The 25,552-nt window shown below is 40.0% G+C and overlaps 1 protein-coding gene across 6 annotated transcripts in view; it reads left to right on the top strand.

Moving 5' to 3' along the window:
• The window catches only part of LOC149780959 (ATP-dependent translocase ABCB1-like), a 91,244-nt gene that overhangs the window by 12,741 nt on the left and 52,951 nt on the right, over nucleotides 1-25,552 (top strand). For 2 of the 6 annotated variants that reach the window (XM_089938066.1, XM_089938060.1), the window contains exon 2: nucleotides 21,611-21,782. The exons of 3 other annotated variants lie outside the window; for them this stretch is intronic. The gene's annotated coding sequence lies outside the window, so the exon portion shown is untranslated. The remainder of the gene's footprint in view (nucleotides 1-21,610; nucleotides 21,783-25,552) is intronic. One more of the 6 variants, XM_089938062.1, reaches the window with a different exon arrangement.

Here is a 25,552-nt window from a genome sequence, read left to right as displayed (position 1 = left end):
GATGATGATCTAAACAAAAACAAACAAAACAATGTTATACTTTTATTTATTGCCCTGAGGTGAGAGATGAGTTCAAGGCTCCAGTCCGCGCACGGGCCGGTGCACACTCCTACTCGGGCTGCAAACCGAAGCCGTCTCCCACTCTCTCCCCCCTTTGCTCTGATGTTTTTTCGTCAGGTTGTTTTTTTAAAGGTGATCACGTGACCATAGGCCATCATCGTTTCAGCTATGTAATCTGTTATCTTTATAATGAGTTTTTTTTCTTCTAAGTTCTCGTCAAGAAACAATATGTTGTTCCTTCATACCTCTCTCTCTCTCTCTTGCATATTTCTATAATGAGTTCTATTCTTTCGGGTTTTCTAGCCTCGCACTTTGCCATCGCACGATATTTTGTAAAGTTGGCCCTTTTACACATTGGAGATTTCGGTATCACCCTTATCATATGCCATCTCAAGGCTACTTCCCCAGTGAGCCATGCATTATGCATATATTTAAAAATTAGGCTCTGTATGTTTGGTGAGTTGATGTTGGCCCAGTGCCCCCGTGCTCTGTTCCAATTAGTTCAATAATTTTCTAGCTCTACTTTACATCTTAAATTTTTGGTAACATCCTCTCTTATCCATTCATATGTTTTATATTTATTTGTTCCCCATGGTTTTTTCATATCCCTGTACTTTACTAATAGATCTTTTATATACCTAAATTTCCTCGGGACTTCTGAAATTTTACAGCTATTTCTACAATGATTTGCGATACTTCCGGTATTAAATAAGAGGACTACTCAATTTATTTCATCTTATGCAACGAATATGTTCAAATTGTTGAGATTAGGCTAATAGAGTGCTGGCTTGCTCCAATGACACATATATGCTTATGTTAATACCCCGTCCACGAGGTAGGAGTAGGGGTACTAATATTAGTACTAGTGACAATACAACAGAAGAATACATACTAACAGTCAGTAATGAACATGGCTCACCAAGTTTTACAATCCATGACGTGATGTGTTGTTATTGAAGTGAGTACAGTATTTCAGTTGTCGACATTAACACCAGGGAGACCATCATTTGGTTAGCCCTGTATTAGGTAAGGTGCAATACGGTTATACGATGGGACAGTGAATAAAGTTACTAGTCTGAAAAAGATCAAAAGGCAGGCAATTCTCTCTCTCTCTCTCTCACACATCTACCACGTTTCAAATACATTGTAACACAGTCATCACATACGTGCATTCTCTCTCATCTACCGAAAATACCACGTTTCACATAACTTTTAACACATTCATTACGTATGTGTCCATATGTACATTCTTACATTCTATTGTATTTCTGATACTTAGATAAACAAATGTTTTAAGTATCTATTTAAATTTATAAACTTGCAAAGCTCAAATTTTCCTAAGTAAAACTGGTTACACGTACTAACTAATAATAACTTCCAGAAATGAGTCGGTGAAAATTGAAATTTATCAACTGAAGACATTCGAATGAAAGTACATTAGACTGATCTACTGCTTTTAAAACAGGACACTTGATAGAGTTAAAACATTCCATACACATGGTATGAAACCCCAACCTGACGAAAACTGAGATCTATTCAAAAGTTTGTTGGCTTTAATGACACCTACACATTATTGTCTATCAAGTAGAGAAAATGTGAGCTAAATGTATTTCCCAAGAACACAACAAAGCAGCCGACCCAGGTTGGAACAGGCGGGTATTGAACCTGTGACCCTTGTATTACGTGTCCGACGCTCTATCAACTGACCTAATGCTGCTCACCCTACTTCAAAGTACCGTGTTTTCTTGCAATCCTTTACCTGAGCTAGTTGGGTGCCGAATTGAATATACGGACTGGTTTGGTGTTTTGTTTTTTCTTACGGGACAGCAACACAAGTAGCTTCTTTAGTGCCGACGCAATCAGAATAAAGCGTATAACCCAAAGATACACCGCGATATCCGACTCAGGACCCACACCTTTAGTTCGTGAAACCGACATTTTAGGCACTGCACCATCTCAGCTCTTGTCTCCATTAGTCGCCTCTTACGACATATGCTATTGTGCCTATTCTACCCCTATCCTTATTTGTAGAGGGCAATGTCATAAACTCCCAGGCATATATTGTTAAATGTTAATTTAACAGCTGGAGAATGCTTAAACAAGGTAAAAGCTATCAAATGTGTAACTAGACTTGGAGCAGCAGCGCATCACGTGGATGTTAAGAGGTCACCCAACATTAAGGTGGGTTCGACATCCAAGTGTCACTTCCTGTGTATTTCTAGTGCTTCAATCCTAATAACACGTGATCTAAAGAATAGTGAATAAAAAAGTGGTCGCGATGTTGGAATGAAAAAGCAAGTTTATTGCCAAAAGGTTAATCGATACAAAAACTTGAATATTATATAAAGCAGCAGAGGGGGTGAACAGACCGAAACTAAAATAGTACTGAATAGACAAAAACAGTTTCGGTTTACTTATTTCGACGATAAACCTTTCCATGTAGACCATAAAATAAAAAAAAATATCCCTGAACGTCGAATAATTTCTCTCGGAGAGACTCTTTGACGACCCGGGAAATGCAATAACATCCTCCCGCTGACGTTCTTGGTTTACTTTAATAAATCTGAAACTATTTCCGTGCGGGGTCGTCATTGACACGGTCGGTCGGTCCAGCCCCCCCCCCTCTGCTGCTCTGGGAAATGAGTTTCCAAGGAAAAACATTTTTATGTTAACCATACAATGTATCAAGTCCGATACGGTATCGTGTCCGCGGGTCGTGTAAATTTATTGTTACAAATCCGTGCGGGGTTCTTTGAGCGCGACTAAAGAAATTTTTGAATTTATTTATGTCCATATCGCCGCTACACCAGGTTTGATGAATATTTCTCAGCGTATGAACATCAACTCCATTAAACACAGCAAGAAGATTACAGTTATCCCTGATTACTTTTGGTATTTGTGTGTAACGTTGAGTAACATAAATCACATCAGTGTTTTTATGACGACCCCGGGAAAATATTCTTGCAGGATTTTTTTGCTTGTCCAGCATCACATCATCATACACTACTAGGTTATTTATTTCCCCGTTAAGGTCTTCCACGGACGGAGCTTCTTCAATATCAGTTATAAATTCAACAACATCCTCGTCGCCGTCTTCACTCAGCGCTTTTGCACTCTCATTAAAATCTTTTATAACATTATAGCATCGCTGATCATCTACAGATGGTGCTACCAAATACAGCTTATCCCACTTCATCCACTTCATTATCATGTTCAGTAGCAGTTGCGTTTTACCTGATCCTGACGGTCCTATGATGATCATTCTGATAGAATTTGGTAGCACGGAATTATGCTTGACTGGTTCTTTCCTTCGCGTCGCAGAAAAATCAGTGATCTCCATTTGTATATAAAGAATAATAATTATGGATTTATATTGTGTAAAGTGCAAGGCACGAACCCCTACAAACGACATAACAACCATTACAACAAAAAATAACAGACAAGCACTCTCTGGTAAGTGTGCGCGATGTGGCACAAAAAAATTTAGATTTCAAAAAAAAAGCGAGGAGGTGACATTGCAGCCAAACTTGGAAAGCTCCCCGGAACTCCCTGGGCAAAATATCCAGGAGAAAAACATCTTCCGGGATACAATTACTGCGGTCCAGGGACCCGACTAGATATCAGACTTGATGAACAATCTAAACCAAAACCGGGAGAGTATCCGATAAACGCTATCGACGCAGCGTGTCACATACATGATGTTGCTTATCTAAGTAAAGATCTACAAGACAGGCATATCGCGGATGTGAAATTAATTCATGCACTAAGCGCCATAAAAAATAAATCATTTAAGGAGTCACTCGCCAACTGGTTAATAAGATCAGCGATGAAATCTAAATTAGCATTAGGTGCTGGATAATTAATAAAAATGCAAATGCAAGCGATTTATTATTCCCCGGCCGGATACTGGAGAGGTAACTCAGCAATTAATAAACTCGCCAGCGCAGCAAAAGTAACACGCAAGGTTGCCAAAAATTGGCTATCAAAACAAGCAATATGGCAAATCTACCTACCACCACCTCGACAAATCAATTTTGCACATTTTGATGTTAGTGTGCCCAATGAAGTTCATCAGGCTGACATACTATTCCTGCCTCATGATACTGTCCGTAGAAAAATATACAAATACGCGCTAACAGTAGTTGATGTTGCTAGTAGATACAAAGAAGCAGAACCGTTAGCGACTAAAACAGCGTCCGAAGTCGCCTCTGCGTTTAAACGAATTTATCAACGAGGACCTCTAAACTGGCCACGATTATTACAAGTTGATCCTGGCAAGGAATTTCAGGGCGCGGTATCATCACTGACAAAGCAGCATAACGTTACCATACGACGAGGACATACTGAAATTCATCGGGATCAGGCAATTGTTGAGCGATTTAATAGAACACTCGCTGAGAGATTATTCGGATACCAGTACGCGAGGGAATTCATTTACGATACGAGATCTCGTGAATGGGTTGCAAGACTGCCAAACGTGATAGCCGCGCTGAATAATGAAATTACCAGAACAACAAACATGAGACCTGTAAATGCAATCACAAAAAAATATATACCCGGCGTCGAACGCAGATATGTTTCAACGCAGCCAGGGACGCTAGCGTTCCCACTGCTGGGTAATGTCACCGTTAGGTATTTATACGAACCAGGCGAACTAGAAGGAGGAAAAAAAAGAGCAACCGATCCCACATGGAGTGTTACTACACATAAGATATCCAGCATAACAAGATCAACTGGGAGAAACGCAATCTACAGATTAGATTCAACTGCTCCTCAGCGTGGATTCACCCGCGAGCAACTTCAGGTGATTCCCACGGATACACAATTACCACCTCGATCACTTAAATAACTGCAGCAACACCTCTGCGTCGGTTACACTCAAGACAGGTCAACATCACATTTTCACGTGTATGACCACGACTGCTATCTATTCTATCTACGGTAAATTGTCTTGGGTCGTTTTTCGAATACTGCCACAGCAATAAACAATTACAACTCACACAGTGATTATTCTGCTGTTGTTGTAATTGTATAATGAGTGTTTCGTCGAGATCAAACTCTCTACCATTTTTTTTGTCGCTCTGTTTGTAACCGGCTAATTTCTTTCTTATTGTATCATCAACGATTGATCTGTTGATGCTGTCGTTGACAACATCATCTAATACAATTCTTTGTAACTGAGCTATCCTTCTTACTCTTGACACGGCTAAATAAACTAAATTTGACCACTCGATGCGATCATCAACAATCCAAACTGTTGTATCTGAAATAGTTAGTCCCTGCGAACTGTGGATGGTCATAGCGTATCCTAGCGTCCACGGGGATTTGCTCATTTTCAGTGCCTGTTCGACAGCATCAACATCAACTGTGACAATATCATTCAATACTAAATTCTGTTTCTCCACCCCCGACGCAGTCAGGCGCCCTGGAATATCAACGTCAATATTCTGCAATCGCGTATCAGCTGGTCTATAACACAACGGCACTGCCAGCATGGGAAATTTCTTCTGATGTAACTGAAATAACCGCTGCTGAAGTGTGTCCCTGACTATCTTTCTACTTGCCACTATGAGATCACCTGGTTTCCACGTTTCCCAAAAGTCGCTCAGCTCCGTCTCTGGAATTATTTCACGCATTATCTCACACTGGACTTTATTGGTTTGTAGCCTGATCAACGCCTTAAACTCTTTCAGCGTTTCATCGAGTGATCTGTGATCGTTAGTTATTTCCTCATAATAATCTACAAAAGTTTTCAACCACTCGTGTGGAGATTCACCTGTAAATGGCGGTGGTTGACCATGATCGCCGCACATCACCACTGCGGTATTTTTCTTTAGCAACCAATCCAGAAACTGTTTTAATATATCTAACGGCACAGTGTCTATCTCATCCCAGATTATTTTCTCGGGAATATATTTCGTACCCATTCGTTCAGGTGTCCACGTGCCGCCGCTGTATTTGAAAAAACTGTGATACGTGCACGCGTTAACATCCCGTTGCCTCATCTCCCTGGCAAGTCTGTGTGTGGGAGTCAGCACGACCAAGTCAGAACCGCGAAATAATTCAATCGCCCGAGTTGTCTTACCAGAACCACCAGGCCCGTTCAGATAAACTGTTTTGTGTCTTGTAACAGGATCGTGCACCGGCGGCGACAACGACGTCGAAGGCATTTCTGCGCTGCGATACTCATCCTTGATTTCAACGTCAGCTGATTCACAATATCCTTGTAACATTTCATTCTTTATTCTCCACGAGCCCCACGATGGATCATCCGATATAACATTATCCAACAGCGCTGAGTGTTTTTTATCAATATAAAATGAATCCGTTGCAACTCTCACTGCGACAACAGGGAATCTATTAATCATCGACAACAAATTTATGGATACATAAGCTAGCATCGAAGATCTCAAATGTGTGTACTGAGATGATTCTCCGTCGATATAACTAAAAACAGTCCCTAGTTTTTCCCCGTTTGACAGAAACACATCTTCGCGGTTACAGAACATGCTGTTCGTGGCTGCATCAGCGACAACAAGATCCAATTCAGTCTTGTCCATGATTAATCGACTGTGATGTTGTTTATGATCATACGCTCCACCTTGAGTGAATTTCCCTATTATTCTTCGTCCTAGATCTTTTGCTGTACTTTCGTCATTTCTGAGTTTGTTTTTAAGTACTTCAGGAGCTTTCTTGATGATAGCGTTGATAGAAGTTTCTGGATGTTCTCGTGACCAATCTTCGATGACTTCTTCTAACGTAACCCGCGTTGGAGTTGGCAACCAAACTTCGGTTTGACGACAATAACATATAATCGCTTCGCTGACCGTCAGCGACAACAGTATTCGACTGTCAAGCATGTATCGCAATAACACTATCGGTGCCCATCGCTTCTCAACGAAATGTCTGCCAAACCAAACATAACACACAGGATGTAAATCCTTAGCGAATTTAAACGACGACACACAAGCAAATCCGGTCAAGTCAAAATCAGGCAATGGTCCGTTTACAGCAACTCTTGTCATCGAGTTTGTAACGTGGCCAAACCGTTTAAAATATTCGCTGCATTCTCCACGCCCAAGGAAACTTCCTGGATAACACGCCGTCATGTCGACGGATATCATACCGCGGTGATCATATCGAGTATTCCACAAACCGCCGTGTCCGTATTCAACACAGCTCTGTTGGATATCCGCAAGAAAACTTTTCGGAGTTGGTCTCCATGAATTTCGTTCCCGGGCTACATGTGCGGCAACACCCGGGACAGTAAAACAGTGTGTCAGTAATGTATCAGTGTTGCCCGCATGATATTTTTCTGCGAGTTTTTTCATTTCCTGCTGTAACGCCGTTGTTCTATATATTTCCCCGTCGGGTCTCACAAACTGATCATATTCTCCATCTTCGGTACTTCTGAATAACCACACAGACACTGGATCGGTTTTACTTATCTGATAAATAAAATCAAACATGGAGTGCCTCGCACTCTCCCCGTTAGCGGTTCCGCTCGGCAATTCCGGATAATACTTCACAACACGGTCTCGCGGGAATATCCTAACCGAGTCAGTCCAGGCGTGACTGTTATGATCGATAATAGTTATTGATGTTCCACGGGAATTGTATTTTGACTTATACAATACCTCACCGGTTAACGATGAAACCGTTATAGGAAATCTTAGTAATCGCTCTAGCTCAGCAACATCATTTATTGACGCTCCTTTATCCGCTACTCGTGTCGCCCACGCTGTTATTTTAGTTTGTCTTAGCGGTGTTAGGCCGTTTCCTCGCATTGCATTTTTAAAATGTTCCATTACTCGCTCAGCTACACAATTCATCTTTGACTCTGTCAACGGCGACACCTTCATCGGTTTGAGTTTATCAACGCTTGGTTTCTTCATCGGATAAATTCCATAAATGACTGCGGTCACAGGATACGCTCTGGCATAATATGGTATATCAATCCCAACAAGTACTCCCGGTTTTGAGTCTTTACTTAACAGAACGGTTTTTCCACGAACGCCTCTGGCATCAAGAACAGGGTCTAGTTTGTCTCTGATAATCCACTTTCCATCGTCGACTCCAACAATAAATTTTATCTGTATGAAATATCTTCTATCGTCGAGATACCCAATTATGTTACGCGCGATTGTATCGTTCATGGTAGCATCAATGATAACGCTCGCGTCGGGGATAATTTTATACGAAGACCACGTGTGTGCGGCACCATCACGACGAAACTCTTCTTTGGCGTTCTTGATAACACCAATTACCGTTGCTAACTCTCTTCGTCGTGGATCAGCGGTTAACCGGTCAAGATCGAATCGACCGCCTGCGGGTTTTATTCTGGATAGTCTTTCAAAACTCATTATTATAATTAAGACAAGTATTTAAATAGACAAATATATTATATGAACGGAAACTCAAAGAGTTTCTCATGCAAGTGGATTAAACTAAATTCATCAGCGCCGTGTAACAGACGTTGCAGAGGCGAATACTGTGGACAACATGCTCAACAGGTCCGCGGCGGGAGTCTAGGACCGATACCGTGTATCAGATGCGGCATTGGAGTACGAGGAAAAACGCAATTATGTTCAGCGTGTGGTGGAAAACGCTATCGAGAACTAAAACGGTATTATGATAAAAAATATCCAGCCTCGAACACTCTCTCGGAGCGTGATTACATAAATAAGTTTTCAGACAAATTATGAATTAGACAAATGATTTGCTTATAGTATAATGAATCAAGAATTTGTTCCCGAACAAGAATTTGTTCCACATCCAACTATTCCAAATTATGAAGCGTCACACGATGGTACAGTCAGACACTGCCGGCGACGGAAACCAATCGGTATGGTATCCAATACCGGTTATCTAAAATTCCATGCTGGAGGAAAAGATTATCTCTGTCATCGTTTCGTCTATGAATGTTTCCATGGATTGATCCCTAAGGGTCTTGTCGTTGACCACGTTGACGGGAATCCGACCAATAATGCCATAAACAATCTTCGGATGGTCACGCAACGCAAGAACTGCTTACTGGGTAACACAGGTCATTGTAAAACAGTTGGAAAACGGGCTGTTAAGTCTCGAAATACAGAGACGGGCCAAGAAATGATATTTCAATCAATGGCCGCAGCTGGCAAATATTTCGGTATTTGTCAACCTTCGGTACAACGAGTCGCAAATGGGATCTACAAAACAGCATTTTCAAAAAAGCTCAAACAATATATTTCATTTTCCTACATACAGCTTATCCTCGACGATAACTCGTAAACACTCTCATGCAATTTAAAAATATAAAAAATATAATAATATGAATCACGAAAACATAAATGTCATAATTGTTGAACTCGAAAAATTGCAACAGCGTGGTTTTAATATTTTACTAAACGCTGAAACAATTATGTCAGATTTTGAATCGTTGAATGAGCGCGCCGGCAAGAACAATCTCGCCGCGTGTTATAGGTTCATTAAAAATATACAGAATTACGTTTACGGGTCACTTGCGTCGATAACTGACGATCAGGTATCTGAATTCGTTCCACTGTGCGGCGCAGTTGAGAAGATCAGGCTTGGATTGTCACAACAATATGAGACTCGAAAATTAATCAACACCAGGGTACGACGGCTACAAGGTCACATAAAGAATCTTGGAAACGCTAACACTTCCGAAAACTCTTCGAGTTTCGAAAACTCTTCGAGTTCTGACACGGAAGCGCCTACGGGTACTAGTGTTTGTGACTCCGTCGACGAAGTATAAGTGCGTGGAAACGCTATGCGTGAGCGATGCTAGCATCGCCAAAAACTCTTTGAGTTTCGAAAACTCTTCGAGTTCTGACACTGAAAGTGTCTCACGCTTTGTACATTTTCACGGTAAAAAAAAAATAATACATTTTTTTTTGCGCGAGCGTGGAAACTCAAAGAGTTTCTCATGCTAGCATCGCCAGAGAAACGCTAGCGTTTCCAATTTCAGAGTGTGAAACTCAAAGAGTTTTCGAAATGTTTTACATTTTCAGGATTAACTCGAGCGCGGGCGCATCAATACAACAATGAGAATAGTTCATAATCTGTTCTCGTTGACACCAAGCTGTGATCATATGATTTTGCTGTAACAAAGTCAATTGTGACGGAGTTAACAAGAAGTCTTCGTTGCCATACACGTCAACGATTATTTTAACGGGGAAATACTGTTCTGGGGGCTGTCCCGAGAAACTCTTTGAGTTTCCAAATGCGGTTTTTATTGCCTCGTAAAGAATTTGCTTATCATGAATATGAACTCGTGCGTGAATGTATTCATACATTATATACAACCGTTTTTTTTTAAATGCGTGAGAAACGCTAGCGTTTCCAACGATGCTAGCACGAGAAACTCTTCGAGTTTCCACGCTCGGGGGCATTTTAGGATTTCACCAGTAAGTTCACGGAGACAGTCTCGCCACGCAGGTCCAACAAATTTCCCCGTTGGTCGGTGAGTTTGAAATTTATCGTTGACAACCACACGGTATGACACCGCAGATAGACCACATTGATTGGTTCTTGCACAATCAGAAAACCAGGGGGGTCTTTTGGTGTGAACGTATACAGGATAAACCCCTGCGTCGCCGTAGTATTATCTGATGCGCTGTAGCTACCGTCGATGACGTCACATACAAGATTGACCGCGATAACATCTGTGATATTTACGATCCCGACGGAGATGTGTCTGCCGTCCCCGGTAGTGCTGTTGTCGTGCTTGAGAATAACAGGTTGTGGTTTTGTTCGCGTGTACGCGGCAAGAATATCTTCGAAAGATTTCGCGACAAGATCAGAGACCGATTTTCTCAGCGTGTGCGCGTTATATCCAGGAAGTGTAAATTCTGAAATCTTCTCCACGGGAATACCAAATTGGGATGCAAAATTCGATCTTTTTTCGTTTCCGTAATCGCCCTTGAGATTCAGTAGATTCTGAATTATTTTTTGATTTATAATTTCCATCGCGGATGCGAGTTTGTTTAGTTTTTCTATGGCTGTGATAATTTTATCGCGAGAACTGCTTGCAGTTCCAGGACTTGTTAAATCAGAAATATAATCTTGAAAATATACTCGCAACAGTTCTAGCTGTTGTTTATGTGCTTGTTTGATCGGATTAAAAAAATGAGCTTCTATATCTTCTGGCTGGTATTGACGGTATTCCCCGCTCGTGAAAGCTGCCTCTATTATATCTACGGGAATTCTAGGTGATGTTGAAAACCAGGCTTCTCCGGATATTAATTTATCTGCAAATAATAAATAATCCCCGACGAGGTCGTGTGGGTCTTGCTTAACGGTCTCGAAATCTGATTTTTGGGGTGGTGGTGGGCCCGGTTCAGGTTCGGGTCGTTCTCGTGGCCATCCTAATACTGTTCGAAGAGAGCTGCTATAAATATCCACGGCGTATCCGGGTGTTGAGATTTCAATGACCGCAGACAGCGTTGGTTCGTGCGCGGCTATAGATATTTTGGCTTCCTTGCCGGTGATTCGTTTTATTTGGCGTTGTATCTCATTGTTGATTTCTTCGATCTGATAACTCCCAGTGGGTAGCGTAATTGTATCCCATTCAAGTTCACGTTGTTGTGGGTCCGCGCTGGGTCTCCCGAACACAAATGAATTATTCGGCTGCAGACCACCAAATGATGCCGACCTGATATTGGGCCAGCTGTGATACACACTGAGCTTTGCCAACGCGATTTCGTTCACCCGAATTGGAGTTCGAAAATTAATACCGAATTCTGGCTTCGTCGAGGACACTGAGATCATTGTGGTCCTTACCGGTGTTGTGTTTGTGACTATTTGTTGAAGCAGTTCTATTGACATTATTTATTTGTTTAGTTTTCAAATAGTCATTGTACGCATCTGACATTAGTTTGAATTCAGAATCTGATATCAACGCAGCATCGCTGGATTGCGCGTCTAACGATGATGATATCAGCGATGATAATTTCTGATATGCGGTCGTGGCTGTATTTAATTTTGTCGTGTAATCGTGTAATTTTGTGTTAGCACACGAGGATATTTTTTTTGCTATGATGCCGAAAACTCCTGCCGTGGTTGTGGTCGCACAAACAGAGATCGTGGCAGCGACTACTGCTGTTACCGGAGTGACCGCTGATAGTATTACTCCCGCGGATGCAACAACGGCGGATACTGAATAAACCATAACGTCTAACACTGTTATGCGTCTGCGGTATTTTTTTACTTTTTGGGACGTCGCGTCGATGACAGTTTTTAACTCAGATTGCCACTCACGGACTTGATTGTATCTATACGCGGATGCTTCCATTATTACTTTACCCGGTGACCAATTAAGGTGTTTCGGCGACAAATTCCAGACAATACCAGTAATTGACTGTGGCTAATCCTTCCGGATTTTCGACTTCCAGCGTAAAAGTTTCTTCGGTTCTTTTGTTTATCACCACAGACGCAACTCGGGAAAACCTGCTAGTTAAATCATGTCTGGTAGATATCTTAAATTCTACAGCAGAGAGTACTGTCAGTCTGTATATTCCAGTAACATCTGCAGTATGTGTAATAGTCTTGTTTTGTTGTGACCATGTTTCCCTTCCTGATTTTATCGTACACACAAGGTTTTTTGGGGTTACTCCGGCAGGAATTTTAATTAAATTAAATTTTTCCATTATCTGCGGAATTCCATTTACTACGTTATCTAATGTTTCCTTAATTTCGGTGAGTTTCATACTGACGGCATTAGGTTTCCCGAAGAACTCATCTACGGTGTTAAGAACGTTTCTGCGAAGTCTTCCAAACTGGGTCACATGAACATCATACTCAGCTCGTAACGTGGATAATTTGGTATCTATGACGCTGTCGGCTGTGTCCACATACTGTTTGTTTGCTGCATCGTCGTTCGAGGCTGGATCTCTGAGTACGGTTATTTTGTTTCCATTCATGCTGAGTTCTCCTGTCATCGTGTCACCGTCTTTTTTCACGCACTTGTCAACACCTTTATCAATACTGTCTTTGATGCTTGCGATTGATATATTCGAGTCCTTGATCCGGCCGCCATCACTAAATGCAACGAAGTTATCCTTGGTAGCTCCAAGAACTCTGCGAATTATATCATTCCACTTAATGTTGCTCGTTCTTAGTTTTCCTTGCCTGTCTTGAAAAATAGCAACTTCATCTGGGTCAACTCCAGCTATATTCAAAAGATTATCGACTTCATCTCGGGTCGCATATTTTGAGAGATCAACATCCGTGCTTGGTTTGACTTTTCTTGTGAAAGGTCTTCCGTAAATATCTACCATTATTTGTTATTGCTGTTTTTCAAATGCGAGCATGAAAATGCTAAGCATTTCTCGATGCGGTATATTCATGCACTACTCGATGCGGAGACGTTGCTGGATTTCTTGAGATTGCATCAAGAACATTTAAAACCTCGTTCCCACAAATGGGCGGATCAACTAATGTTTGTGTTGGTAGCGTCGACTGCCACACTGGAACATTAAAAAATCTGCTGACATACCTGAGAAACTCAACTGGCGGTGCTAAACCGTACGAATCAAAATAGATAATTCCACGTGGATCGATCGCGTAAGCAACCCAGTGAGTTCCAGGACCGTCTTTGTTGTCGAGATTGATAATGCCAGTTTCTGGATTATTTGGTCGCGTCGGTAATTGATCTCGCATGAATACACCTCTGAAATGTTTTATACGCAATTTTTTAACAGCATCGAGTAAATCAAAATTAGAAGCTGGAAGCTTCAACATCGGGGACACTTTGTGTTTCAGCGTTAGAAATTTTTTGGATACCATGATGCGGGAGTTCCCGGTAGTCTTAGCCCTGATCCGCGAGCGGATCTCCCCTTTTTTTTGTACCCGTGTCCGGTTGCTTTCTTTAGTGCCATTCCAGCTGCGGTTCCAACTGCACCAAGTGCTGCTGCCTTTGCTACGGCTGGTGCTGCTGCTGCAATCAATGCCGGTATTGCTGCGAGAAGAGGAAATATTCCACCGGTTTTAGTCATGTCCTTGATAGCTGCAGCAGAGAAATTAAGTCGGACACCGGTTTTTGCTGTTAGTGCCTTATTAAAATGTTTAATCTGAGTATTAGTCAACGACAGCTTGTTTGGACCACCAACAAGTTGATCTCGTTTTAGTGTTATTGATGTCCCGCACGTGCTTGCGTTCTTCGATTGCAATTTCTTTGCTTGACCGGAAGTCAAGGTGACGTTAACGTGACTGTATGACATTATATTTCAGAAACTAATCTAATTGTTACATGTTTTCTACTGGAGCGTCAATAACTCTCATTCGTCCGCCAACACCTTCAAGCAGCATTGCTTTATCGGAGAGTATAACCGCGACAGCTCTAAAACCAGCAGGCGGGCCGGCGGGAAACTCACCTACATGAGCTTTGAAGTGTATATCAACGACAGATTGTTTGGTTAGATCCAAATGTTCCAGCGAAAAGTAATAAATCGGATACAACGTTGTGAAATCCAACTGTGATATCTGCAAGCCGGTATCAATATTTTGATCACGTCCCATAAATGTCATCAAACGATGATACGCACGCGCAACTTGATTATTTTCAAAATCTATCACTATATCTTCGGATGGTTCTTGATGTCCGTTTATTCGCAGCGAAACTTCAGAGACAGCAAGTTTGTCAAATATCATATGACTCTGTAGTTGGGAAGTCAACCTCGCATTTTGCTGGAGTGCAACAAAAATATGTCGCGGCGCTGATATTCCCTGTTGTGATGATATATGCCACGTAAACTGCCCGAGACCGGCACCTTGAATGGAATCTGTTGATGTTGTTAACCACGATATCAGTGATTTACCGCCTGTGTCCATGAAAGAGAGTAACCGTTGCTCTTCAACGAGTGATGGAGACATCACTGGCATCCACAAAGCAAGCTTGAATAATATTACTTTACCGCCAGCAACACCGTCTTCTCGCCAGATAGCGTCAACGTCATCACTTTTTCGGTTAAGTACAACTGTATGATTGGCTCCAAAAATAACCCTTCTGACATGTCTGCAAAATCCAAAGATGTGAGACAGTGGAATTGCGCATGAAAATCTCCTACGGTCACCTGATAACATTAATTTACGCGTAGCAAAACCTAAATTGTAATCTGGACTAGGCCTTAATATTGGAAATGCAGCACCTGGCCTGGCCGCAAATCCAGCCGGTTGCGGGTCTGCAGCAGTGCCTTGTGCTGTTTGGACCGGAATAACAGATCTGTGTTCAGGATGATCAGAATTATCCTTAGCGAACATCATAGTCGGACCAGCTGATCTAGTGTAATCATCTGAGTATCTCGCTAATCCCAGGATTGTTGTAGCAACGTCAACATTATCCTGAATTATTTCAATTTCTCTTCCGTCAATGCTGTATGAAGCACTTTTGAACAGCGCCATGATACCGTTGTTAACAAAACCAACTCGAACATTAGCTCCGTATGCTGTATTAGCGGCAACATCTGTTACAAGTTCACCCGTGACTTCAAGAAATGCTTCAGCGGGCAGGAAATATCTACTTGTATCCTGGACTCGTAATTCAATTCGTCCGCGTTGATTAGGTACTGTTGCCTCATAAGAATAATACTGATAATCGCGCACGGACTCATCTTTTAGTGTTGGTGCATCCATGTCGAACGCTGGATCAGATATAGGTTTAAACATTTTATATAAAATTATCGTCTTCTAAAACGAAATCCGCTTCCTGATATCAGGCTTGTATTTATTTGTTCGGGTGTTTGGGTTACAAGCTCTGCAAGTTTTTGATTGGCAGCCTGATTTATTACTTTACCGACATCCGCGGGCATAAGTTCAGTACTGGCCAGTTTCACCGGTGGTGGTTTTTTTAATCTACGAGTTAACCGTAACAGTCTATCCTTGATTGACGCGAATGCCTTCCCGGCGAGATCACCAACAGATCCAAGGGCTTTATCCTTGACAACATCAATAGCTTTCATCGACAATTGTTTTGCAATCGGTAACACCTTAGGGGCTATTCTTGAAAACAAACCAGTAACTGTATCGCCGAGACCATCTCCGTAGGTTGCTCTGTAGACTGGTAATCGCGAGTTCACTACGCGGACTGGTAACACGCTAGCGTGTCTAGGTTGAGAATTGTGCACGATCATTTATTTAATTATTATTTCTCTAACTAAATTTGCTAGTCGCTGTAGTAACCATCCGCGAGTTCATCAATGAGCCCCCGGTATGTACTTATATCCATAAGACCACGCTGAAATAGTCGCTGACAGATATCTGCGGCTTCATTTATAATTTCCGGAGAGTTGTTTCCGGCACGTCTTCCTTCGATGAGAACTTCTAGTCTGGACACATCGTTGACGACGTTATCAGGACAGATGTGGTCGTATCCGCTGCCTGTTTTCTCTTTTTCTTGTTGTTTTAATTCAGCAATTTTTTTGTTTATTGCTTTAATTTCTTTTTTATTTTTATAATATGCAGCAATTGCGGCTTTGTGCTTAGCCTTATTTTCCGGATTGCTTTGGTCCAGTTCCTCTGTTTTTTTGTTTATTTATTGAAAGATCGAGCTGTTCCCTTATCAGTTTATCTTTTTTCATGATTAATTCTCCTATTTGTTCGGGAGACGACAGCCGAGTTTGCGGCGGCGACGAAACAGAAGTGGTAAAATCATCATCGTCATCGGGAGCGCTAGCGCCCATTTGTTCACGCGATAAAAATTCAGGCACTGGATCGGGCAGTGTCATTTGCGGGGTCTGTTTTAGAGCTTGTGTTTTCTTCGCCGGTATTTTTGCCTGCTTTTTCATTTCCCTTTCCTGTATTTTTGCCTGCTTTTTCATTTCCCTTTCCTGTATTTTTGCCTGCTTTTCCTTTTCCTTTGCCTTCATTCGTTGGTCTCTTAGTTCCTTATTAACCCCAATTACGCCAGTTTTTATAAAATTATAGGTATCATCAATTTTAGCTATTCGAGAAATGCCTCGGTTTACTTTATAAACATAATCCCGCCACTCATCTTGAGTCATACCCGAGCCAGCTCCTGGTTTTAGAAAATCTTGCCGGTTAGGATAATTTAAGACAATCCAGGTAGAAAATTCCCTAAGCTCATCTATGTTAGTAAGCGGAATATTTTTTATTTCAGTAATACCATCTTCGGTAAATTTATTAATAAATGTTTCCTTAGCAACTGTCACTACTCCGGCGGCACCTGGATCAGCTGCGGCACCTGCATCTGCCTGTTGCTGTTTAAGTTCTTCTATTGCTTGAAGTAGCCCTCGTTTTGATTTGGTAGGGTCAGCAGGATCAGGTTTTCCTACAATTGCAGTTTTAACTTCACCAGTAGCTGCTGTAATAGGCTTAAATAATTCCTCCGCAGATGTTGCAAACTCAACTCGCGCTTCTTGTCTTGCTTTTAATTTTTCTTTGACGGAATCACGAACCGGAAGAAATTTTTTAATCGCGGCTAGTCGTTGTCGTGCCAATCTAGTTGTAAGTGCTTCTCCGATATTTGCCATTATTTATTTATCAATGATTTAATTCCGTTAACATAAAAATGTTTTTCCTTGGAAACTCATTTCCCAGAGCAGCAGAGGGGGGGGGGGGCTGGACCGACCGACCGTGTCAATGACGACCCCGCACGGAAATAGTTTCAGATTTATTAAAGTAAACCAAGAACGTCAGCGGGAGGATGTTATTGCATTTCCCGGGTCGTCAAAGAGTCTCTCCGAGAGAAATTATTCGACGTTCAGGGATATTTTTTTTTATTTTATGGTCTACATGGAAAGGTTTATCGTCGAAATAAGTAAACCGAAACTGTTTTTGTCTATTCAGTACTATTTTAGTTTCGGTCTGTTCACCCCCTCTGCTGCTTATAATTTTACAATTCTTCTCAACAAAAGCACACGTCTCAATTAAAGAAATAAGTTTTTCATAAAATTATATGTAATTATATTTAGGTGTTATTAATTTTTGTCTGATATTGTAAACTCTAGTGGAATTCCGCGTGGTTTAATGGTCCAAGGCGCTCGCCTTTACAGATCAGTGATTTCTCACTTCTCTCCGCGTGGATTCGTGTCTCGACTCGACTAGCGTGGATTCGTGTCTCGACTCGACTAGCGTGGGTATGTGAGAAAATTTGCTGGTAGTTTCCTGTGGTTTGGTGATTCTTTTTGGGATTTGCAGGGTTTTTCTTCCACCAAATATACCGAACGCCATGTAGAACCTATTTTGTGCTGAAAATTGGCGTTGAACACAGTAAGGATGTCGATAGATAGTGTCTTGCCCGAGTGCACATTTTCAAGGTCGTTATGTTATATGGAATACATTTTTAATTGTTCATGCATGTGTAATTTTAGGGTTAACTTGTTGCATGAAACAAATCAGAACTAAATAGACTCATATGCGGAGACCCGCATCAGATCAAAGTAGTCGTTGGATGCTAATAATTGTGAAAACCCTCTTCCTGGAAAGACAACAATAATAAACAGATCTGATGGGCATCGATACAATGTCATGTTCTGTTATCATGTTGATTCATCAATCGAATTTCTGCGTTCACGCTTCTGAATGTGAGGGACGTCATTCGGAACATGTTGCGAACGATATTTCTCTCAAGTATAAAATGCGAAATGCAACCCTTTGGTAGCTAAAAAATAGAGAACCGTGAATTCCCAAAGTCACCATTGCATGGTCTCCGTTATGTCGTAGATTTCGTTTTTTGAATCAGACTGCAGTGGCGCTCTACAGTTTTGTATTTTGCATAGGGAGGGTTAGAATTTTAAAGAAAAATAATTTCCACGGGTTTCCTCAGACGTAAATTGTTTAAAAAAAGATCAGATAACTCTTTTTATTACATTTTATATGGTAGGTAATTCATTAATTTCACTTTCAGACGCTGTATTGTCTAGTCTGGCAAAACTAATTTTCTCTATTTTAATAGCTGCTAAAGATAGTGTACTTTAGACTAGTTCAGGCTGATTTTTTGAGGACATGGGAACAGTTATTTTAGTTAGCAGTGTACTTAAATCATGTACAGTTCCCACAAGTACAATATCCAAATAAATGTAAGCCACAATGCATCAAAGTAGCATAAAGGTATGCCAACATTCTCTCTATTGTGCATGTTTCAAAAGCAAACAACTTCGCATTACATAAGTCACTCTCTCGAAAGTACATAATAACTGGTGAGCGCCCCCAAAACCCTTACTTGAACATATGGCATTTCTACTGCTTAAATGACTGTTCCTTTGTACAGCCAGTCAGAGACAAGCAAAGAGATCAATATTTTATATTGATGAAAGCTGCAGTATACGAATGGATCACATATCGTCAAAAAACAATAGGAAAATACATTGCCTACTGCCCTCCTTTCTTAGTTAGCTCTCAAATGAACACAAACAAAATAAACCACGTTGAATCTGTACAGATGCACTTGAAAAGAACCCAATTTATTTCAAGTCTTGCACATAAACAAGGTATCCACTGTACGTCTGAAAACAGCGATGTACAGTAAATACTAGTCCTCCCCCACCCTCGAAAAAAAAGAACAGTGCCGTATGGCGTGGATTATTTAGGATACATTCTTATGATTAAGTAGGCAGTAAATTGTGTAATGGTTACTTTTTTCGTAATTCCTTTCAGCAACATGAATATTCACCTTTCCGGATCAAAGTAGCAGCTTTATGATTTATTAATTTAACTGCAGTTTATGGGTCTGAAATGTAACAAGTGTTTGTCATTAAAATCTAAGAACATTATCCCCCCCCCCCAAGAAAAACAAAAGTAATAATAATAATAATTGCGTCATGCGGATTAATATATCCATCGGTGATAACAAGGTCAGTGTGACCTTTATTTTATGTGTACTCTTACATTATATCTATTTTATTTCTGATACTTAGATAAACAAATGCTTTAAGCATCCATTTAAATGTATAATCTTGCAAAGCTTAAATTTTTCTAAGTAAAACTGGCTGCGTGGGTTCGTGTCTCGGCTCGACTAGCGTGGGTATGTGAGAAAATTTGCTGGTAGTTTCCTGTGGTTTGGTGATTCTTCTTGGGATTTGCCGGGTTTTTCTTCCACCAAATATAATGACCGCCATGTAGAACCTATCTTGTGTTGAAAATGGCTTTGAACACAATTATGTTCACACCCAAATTGGCATTTTACCTAACGATCTTGGCTTCCAAGCATATGAATCACGCGCTTGAACGGCCTGTCGGCTGTGTACTGCCAATGTCTGATCAATCAAATGTCACCTTATTTCAGTGAACAGGAATACATTTTTTTTAAAGGTCGGTTAGGATATCGATATATAGTATCTTACCAGAGTGTACATTTTCAAGGTCGTTATGTTATATGGAATAAATTTTGAATTGTTTATGCATGTGTAATTTTAGCGCTAATTTGTTGCATGAAACAAATCACAACTGAATAGACTCATTTGCGGAGACCCGCATCAGATCAAAGTAGTCGTTGGATGCTAATGATTGTGAAAACCTTCTTCCTGGAAAGACGACAATAATAAACAGATCTGATGGGCATCGATACAATGTCATGTTCTGTTATCATGTTGGTTCACCACTCGAATTTCTGCGTTCACGCTTCTGAATGTGAGGAACGTCGTTCGGAACATGTTGCTAACGATATCTCTCTCAAGTATAAAATGCATAATGTAACACTTTGGTAGCTAAAAGTAAGACAAACGTGAATACCCAAAATCACCATTGCACGGTCTTCGTTATGCCGTAGATCTCAAATTTTGAATCAGACTGCAGTGGCGCTCTACAGTTTCGTATTTTGCAAAGGGTTAAAACTTTAAAGAAAAGGAATTTCCACGGTTTTCCTCACTGTTTATACTGGCTGTTTAAAAAAGACATGTATATCTTAGGTATTGTTCAAAGAACCTTTAATTCCCTTTTTGTGGTGTATGATTGATGGGTGTCATATGGGTTATAGACTATACGGCTTGGCCTTACTCCAGATGTGCTCCTTAAAAACAACTGCTTGCTTCACTTGGTAATTTTAATTTCCTGAACTTCGGAGATACATTGTGTAAAAAGAGCCGAGAACATTTTTACATTTTATACGATTGGTAAATCATTCATTGCACTGTCAGAAGCTGTATTGTCTTGTCTGGCAAAAGTTATTTTCGCTATTTTAAAAGATTCTTAAGATAGTGTACTTTAGATTAATCCATGCTGATTTTTGTAGCACAAGGGAGAAGTCATTTTAGTTAGCAGTGTACTTTGATCATGCACAATTTCCACAAGTACATTATCCAAAGAAATGTCGGCCAGATTTCATCAAAAAGTAGCATAGAGGTATGCGAACATTATCACTACTGTGCATGTTTCAAATGCAAACAATGTCACCTAACGTAGGTTACTCTCTCAAAAGTACATAATAACTGGTGAGCGCCCCCAAAACCTTTACTTGATCATATTCGCCATTGTTTCGACAAGATAAACGTGAACTAGAGGATTTATGTCTTTTCTACTCATCCGGTGGTAGCTGAGTTGTCTGTGGTATACCTTTATGCTCTGAATTTAATGAGATGCTTTTCATTCATTCCAGTGGCTATATTATCATTATCGGGGTGAGGTATAATTTCGTATCTGCTTTCAAGAAGAATCCCGAGGGAAGACATGAACATTTCATATCTGGATGGTCTGGTTACCGGTGTTTTCACACACTTCAGGTCTGCCATTTCTCCTGCTTATTCTCGTGTACAGCCAATCAGAGACAAGTAAGGAGATTACTATTTTATATTGGTGAAAGCTGCAGAATACCTATGGATCACATTTCATTTAAAACAATAGGAAATACATTGTCTACTGTCTTGCTTTCTGAGTTAGCACCTGAAAAAACCCATTTTTTAAAATTCTTGCACGTGAACAAGGCATTCACTGTGCGGCTGACAACTGCCTCCCCCCAACCAAAAAAGTAGAGTGCCGTATGGTGTGGACTATTTAGGATACATCTTTATGATTAAGTAGGCAGTACATGATATAATGCTTATTTTGTCGTAATTCCTTCCAGCAACATGAATATTCGCCTTTATGATTTAGCTTTATGATTTATTGATTTAACTGCAGTTTATGGGCCTGAAATGTAACAAGTTTTTGTCTTTAAATTCTAAGAGCATTCTCCTCCCCCCCCAAAAAAAAAAAAATGTAGAAAGGGACGACTCGACTGCTACATTTTTAACAAATTTAAATGCACAAGCCAATACAGCATACATCTTTAAATTAATCGCGTTAGGTTATTACACGATTACAGAACGACCTCTTCATTAGATTTGGTCTATTAGATAAGGGTAGTTTTGGAATTGTTTTGGTCCGGTTGCAAAGCACATCCGACTTAAGGATTGATGATGTCCGTCTGTTTGGCGTTAATAATAATAATAATAATAATAATGAGGACTTTGTATAGCGCATAATCTTTAGAAGCTCTAAGCGCTTTACAACATTAGACAACACCTATAACATAACAAAAACATATATAATGATATTATTACAAAAAACAAACACCATGAAATTAGAAAACATAAAAAACATGCTGAAAATATTTAAGGTAGGAAACATTATTTGGTCTTTAAGTTTGTTACTGCAGTCGAAATAAGTGAGTTTTAAGAGCACTCTTGAATGGGATCATTATGTCTTTGTGTTTAAGTTCAATGGGCAATTCATTCCACGTTAACACTCCAGTAATGGTTTATCTGGGTAATTGTCTCAGTTGGATGTAGAGCAAGATATGTTGGTATTTAGATATCAGCCCAAAGAAAAGACAAGAAAAAAGGGTAAAGTCTTTAAAAGAGAAAGCTAAATTTTGTTTTTAAAAACAGCATTCTTTCAGTTCAAGACTATCATAGCTTGACAATATTCTAAGTTTGTTGAATTGTACAAAACTTGGTTTTCGCTCGCTTCTGCTACTTAGTTCAAAACCATAGAGTCATAACACCGATCATGGTTCCAAGCAATCTTGTTTCTTCACCGTTCAACTTATTGTACACTTATATCCCAGAAAACAGTGATAATTTTGTCAACCAACCTTTAGCTTGTACAGATATTGTTTGTTATTTTATATTTTAATTAACTTCGAAACTTTTTATGCAGTAAATAATATAATTGATTTAAACATATTTTAGAGGGGTACACATTTGTGTATTTTTATTGTAATCAAACCTTTGTATATTTGTACGTTAGTTAAATGTAATTTATATGATCTCCTGTCCTAATCACTTTAGTATCTATAAAGATGAAAGTTGGAGAAAGAAAGAACAAATGAATGAATGAAAGTGCTAATTCACACGGAAGCAACAGGTGCAATTAGAGGTCACTGTTTTCTGCTGCAGTCTAATTTGTTCAAAGGGTTTACGTGTCTTCTACAAATAGTCAGTTACCCAGGTTCGAATATATTAATGTCATATCTTTTGTTGAAGGGAAATTCCAACCCTTTGTTCGGTTTTACTGAATTGTTCGTAGTTTGTATATGCATTTCAGCCCTAAGATAAATAATTATAGATATACTGTATTTCACACATTTCGTCCCAGCATGATATAAAGTCTAATTGTTCGCTACGGAAAATTCCCGCCGGTCATTATTGTTAGTTGTTGGAGATTTAGTCCACGAATTACCAGATGTATAGGGGCCCCGAGTGGCCGAGTGGTCTAAAGGGCTCTCCGTTACGGATCACTGCCATCTCACCTCTGTCTGCGTGGGTTCGAGTCTCGGATTCAGCCAGCGTGAGTATGTGAGAAAGCTTGCCAGTAGCTTCTCGTGGGTCGGTGGTTCTTTCCGGGGGTTTTCCCGGGTTCTTCCTCCACCATTAATACTGGCCGCCATGTATAGCATATCGTGTGCTGAAAAATGGCGTTAAACCCTCCAACAACAGCAACAACAACAACAACAACCAGATATATATTTTGTCTTCTTCATCATCATCTTATTCTTCTTCTACTTCAATGAGTCAGATATTCATCTTGTTAATATCCGCTAATGTCACATAAACCCCTTGTGCTTCGCCAGTGTTTTACATCTACGCTGTAAAATTTGCTAACAGTAGTTATACCATTTTCTGTATGACACCTGACACGTGACCCTCTGCCAAAATGACCATGTCACCTACATTGTCATCATCAGCGTCACTAAAGTCCTCCATGAAAGCCCATGCATTCACAGGTCCATAAATTTACATACATATGTGTTTCGCTGATGAACATTAAAAAAATGTGCTCATAGTATCAAGTCGGGGGCCCGCGGTGAATCAGAGTCTAGCGTGCCTGATTCTCAGCTGACAGGACGCTGGTTCGAATTTTACTATTGGGACAGCCTGGGTAGGCTACCATGGTGTGACCCTTGGCAAGATATTTTTGCTCCCATTGCCTTGATACTATATAACAGTCACGTGTTGTTGTGCCGCGAAACACCAAAACGATACCACTTATGACACGAGTTGGCTTATAACGCCATTAGGACAAAGGCAATATTAAGTAAGCATAGGTTATTAAATGAGTCTTGGAAAATATTGGGCTCGAAGGCATTCTACAAAACATGAACGAGAGAGGACCAAGTATTTTTATATTACTCAGTCAATAACTGTTTTGATATATACATAAAACAGACATATTATTCATTTTCTTTTGTAATAGGTTTAGCACAAATGAAACAAAATTACTTTATTGATAATTATTTTTCACGTCATCCACTGTACGAATGAAACCTTAGTATCCCATGGTAATAAACGTCACTTTACTGCTTTGGATCCGCAAGCGTACACGAGTAATTCTATCTCGGCAGCAGAAAAAAAAATGTGTTCAAGTAAATGGAAAAACAACGAAATAGTCATGTCAGTAAAAATAATGCAATAAATTAATGAAAATTGAAAAAGCAATTGCAGATACAATTAGGAAGAGATGAATCAAAACATATTCCTCTAAGGTGGTCGTTGTGATTGTCCTCTTTCGATATTGCTATATTCGGGCCGGTAAAATTGAAACGTGCAGTGTGCGTCAGTATTATTGCCAGGGTATTGTGGTCCATCGGTTTTAGATGATACCTAAGAATAAGGATAAAGATTAATTTTGGAATCATTGATATTTCATTAAATGTCTCGAACAAGATACAACAGTGATATAAAAGTGCGATGTTTACCTGAGAGAGTTCTTTATTAATGCATTATATCAAAGGTCAGTGTGACTCTCTCTCTCTCTGTCTCTCTGTCTCTATCTTAAACGCCGCAACTCGTGATCACTACCATTTATTATTTTCTGCTTGCAGTTTAAGTGTTTGGATGCATTTAAGTCTTTTAAAATTGAATTCGCATATATATATATATATATATATATATATATATATATATATATATATATATATATATAGACGTATTTACTGATCTTTAATTTAATATTAATTGTGATTCTAAAATTAAATACTAAAGTACTAGTAACAAAAGTATTTTTATTCCTGGTTTTTAAATGCTCTTCACCTTAATTGACAAAAAAAAAAAAAAAAAAA

Source organism: Sinohyriopsis cumingii, chromosome 16 (genome assembly GCF_028554795.1).
Source record: "Sinohyriopsis cumingii isolate HCF-2022 chromosome 16, ASM2855479v2, whole genome shotgun sequence".
In the NCBI taxonomy this organism is placed as follows: domain Eukaryota; kingdom Metazoa; phylum Mollusca; class Bivalvia; order Unionida; family Unionidae; genus Sinohyriopsis; species Sinohyriopsis cumingii.
The sequence above is the reverse complement of the archived record's forward strand: the minus strand, read 5'-3'. Positions and strand labels throughout refer to the sequence as shown.